The following is a 3,649-nucleotide window of genomic DNA, read 5'->3' as shown; positions in this document are numbered from 1 at the left end:
TGTTTCCTGCGCTCAGGTGGTAATGCAAGTGGTGGGGAGTGGCCGTAAATCCAGGTGAAGCTTCACTCACGCACCCGCACCTCACCTCCTGCTGTGTGGCCTAGATCCTAACAGGTCATGAACTGGTATTTGTCCATGGTCCTGGGGTTGGGACCTCTTTTAAAGTACAGCAGAAGCAAGACCTGGATCCTCTGAACCTGGTGAACTCCTCATTCTATATTGTCTGCAATGATCACCAAATGTACTATTCCATTTTATACATCTGCTACATCTTTACCCACTCGTCTGTCAATGGACAATTAGACTGTGTCCATTTTCGGCTATTGAAAATAGCGCTGTTATGAATATAGTGGTACCTGTATCTTTTTGAATTATAGTTTTGTCTGGGTATATGCCCAGAAATGGAAATGTCTGACTCTTTGCGACCCCATGGACTACACAGTCCGTAGAAATCTCCAGGCCAGAATACTGGAGTGGGTAGCCTTTCCCTTCTCCAGAGGGTCTTCCCAACTCAGGGATCAAACCCAGGCCTCCCACATTGCAGGAGGATTCTTTACCAGTTGAGTCACAAGGGAAGCCCAAGAATACTGGAGTGGGTAGCCTCTCCCTTCTCCAGCAGATCTTCCTGACCCAGGAATTGAACCCGGGTCTCCTGCATCGCAGGCAGATTCTTTACCAACTGAGCTATCAGGGAATACTGGAGAGGGTAGCATATGCCCCTTCTTAAGATAGCAGTCAATACAGTCCCTATGACTGTTTGCCATGAAGAAATACAGACTTAAGAGAAACCAACAACTTACATTTGTATGTAAAGATCTAATTTGTAAATGTTGAGAACTGATTCAACTCTTATAAAAATAGTTCATGGCCCATAGCAACATGATTTATAAAACAATGCATTGAGGAAAAAAGAACTTGAGTGATATTTCTACCTTAAAGTCATTTATATAAATTTAAAATGTTTACATTAAAAACAACACAAAATATTCTATAAGAGTTCCTGTACTGATATAAATCAAACATATTAGGGTCCTGCCTTGGTTATGGAAAAGACGACTAATTATGAGAAATGAGAAAGGAATACCAAATTTTTTTTTTAGAAAACCCAAAAGTACTATATGGACATATGATTAAAAAATAGGCTATGGACTGAGAAGTGTGATTATCTGACTTTCTCTACCTAAAATCCAAAAGTAAATGAATAAATATAATTAAAACACACAGCAAAGATCCAAACAAACATGCAAACCAAAACGTTGCTAGTAGTTGATCTGGGAGCCACTGGTTTGAAAATCCTTATTTACATCTTGTCCTCCAAGAGCTCCCATGAATGTGGTCAGAAAATTGGAGAATTTTGAAGAAAATTGGCTGGAGAAGAGTTCGAGGCCAAGGCGTACAAGCATAACATCGCTATATTCCACACACTGCCACTGTGTCAATCACTAATGCTCCTTCTCAGGATTTTGTATAAGGGGGTAACCAAGAAACTGAGGAGCAAAAGGCAAGAAAGTATGACTAAAGTAGATGAAATCTGCTTCTAATTACTCTCATCCAGTTATAAATGCTGTTTTCATGGAAAGCATTTTTTAATTAGTTTATTTGTTTGACTGTGCCCGTTCTTAGCTGTGGTCTGTGAAATCTTCAGTTACTGCCTGCATTTGAATTCTCAGTTGCAGCATGTGGGATCTTTAGTTGAGGCATACTTACTCTGACATGAGCGCTCTTAGTTGCAGCATGTGGGCTCACGTGCCCTGACAAGGGATCAAACCCAGGTCCCCCGCATTGGGAGCATGGAGTCTTAGGCACTGGACTCCCAGGGAAGTCCCCATGCCACACATCTTCATCAATTCTCTGATCTATCTCTTGACAGTTACTGTAAACGCTTTCACAAGCACATATCTGTAGGTTATTGGTGACAGTATTTGGGCCAACACTTATTTCCAACTACTGATATCCCTTCTTTCACATGAAGATACATCAGTTAACATGACAATCTTGGCCTCAGAACACAAGCACAAAAGAGAGGTCCTATATGTAAGGGAAACTGTCAAAACCAATAGTAAATATAAATATTCATAAAAGTGCTTTGTTTGAGTTCATCGTAACATTTAATATTATGCTTTATCAACTTATATCACTAGAAATTTGCATAAGAATGAGATTATAGAACAGAATTTTTCTTATTTCATGACATAAGATTTTAAAGAGATACAAATTCAGTAAATTTTCAAGAAATTTCATATAGAATCATTATGCTAAATATTTAAAGCTTTGCATTTAATGTGTCTAAACTTTAAAATTCTGAAACTGTATAAATGCTTATTATACACATACGCACAGACTATTATAGGGGTAAAGAATAAAAAAAGAAAGGAAGTAATCTTTTTAAGCAGTGTGAGTCTCTTTATTTCTTGAGCCAGTTTTAAAAACAGTCTATGCCCATTTATAAACAGTTTATGAAACTGGTTCAAGAAATAAAGAGACCCACTCTGTCTAAACAATTTAAGGTAAGTTGTAAGAGAAGGAGCCTCTCAAACCAAGTCTTGAACCAGGATTTTACCAGGATTTGTGAAAGGTTTAGACTTTGCATGGAACACATAATAGGTTCCAGGTTCAAGGAATACTAACTGGAGTTTATTATTCCTGGAAATGGGAAGTAGCTGTGGCGCAAACAGGTGAAGTTTGTAGAAAAGGTCCCCAGCTTCATGTCCAGTAGGAAGTTAGGTGTTTACCCTGTAGACACTGAGGAACCAATTTATTCATTAAAATATTGAACATATAAGATGACTTCCTTTCTATTAGTGTTCTTTGACTCTATAATAGTCTACAATAGGTTGTTTTAATTTTAAATTTTTATTGGTGCATGTTGTGTTAGTTTCTGCCATAGAGCAAAGTGAGTAAGTGATATGTGTAAGTATCCACTATGATTTTAGAATCTATTCCCACACAGGTCATTGCAGAGTACTGATTAGACTTTTCTGTGCTATACAATAGGTTCTTATGAATTATCAATTTTATTTATAGTATGTGTGTGCATATCAATCCCAGCCTCCCAATTTATCTCACCTCACTTACCCCTTGGAAACCATAAGTTTGTGTTCCACTTCTGTGACTCAACTTCTGCTTTGTAAATAGGTTCATTTGTACTATTTTTTAGATTCCACGTATAAGTGATATCATAGGATGTTTATCTTTCTCTGTCTGACATAGTGGACTCAGTGTGACAATCTGCAGGTCCATCCACGTTGCTGTAAATGGCATTACCCCATTCTTTGTTATGGCTGAGTAATACTACATTGTATATGTGCACCACATCTTCTTTATGCATTCCTCCACTGATGGATATTCATAATAGGATGCTTCTGTGTCCTGGCTATTTTAAATAGTGCTTCAATGAACATTGGGGTGCATGTATCTGTTTGAATTATGATTTTTCACTGGATATATGCCCAGGCATGGAATTTCAAGATCATATAATAGTTCTATTTTTAGTTTTTTAAGCAATCTCTATACTGTTCCCCATAGTGGCTATACTAACTTTAGTTCAGTTCAGTTCAGTCGCTCAGTCGTGTCCGACTCTTTGCGACTCCATGAACTGCAGCACGCCAGGCCTCCCTGTCCCTCACCAACTCCCAGAGTCCACCCAAAC

At 38.2% G+C, this 3,649-nt stretch overlaps 1 non-coding gene across 1 annotated transcript; it reads right to left on the bottom strand.

The window, feature by feature from the left end:
• Positions 1 to 621: 621 nt before the first annotated feature.
• Positions 622 to 694, bottom strand: TRNAR-GCG. The gene has a single exon. It is a non-coding gene; the product is annotated as a tRNA-Arg (tRNA).
• Between the last annotated feature and the right edge of the window lie 2,955 nt (positions 695 to 3,649).

Source organism: Cervus canadensis, chromosome 27 (genome assembly GCF_019320065.1).
Source record: "Cervus canadensis isolate Bull #8, Minnesota chromosome 27, ASM1932006v1, whole genome shotgun sequence".
Classification (NCBI taxonomy): Eukaryota; Metazoa; Chordata; class Mammalia; order Artiodactyla; family Cervidae; genus Cervus; species Cervus canadensis.
The sequence above is the reverse complement of the archived record's forward strand: the minus strand, read 5'-3'. Positions and strand labels throughout refer to the sequence as shown.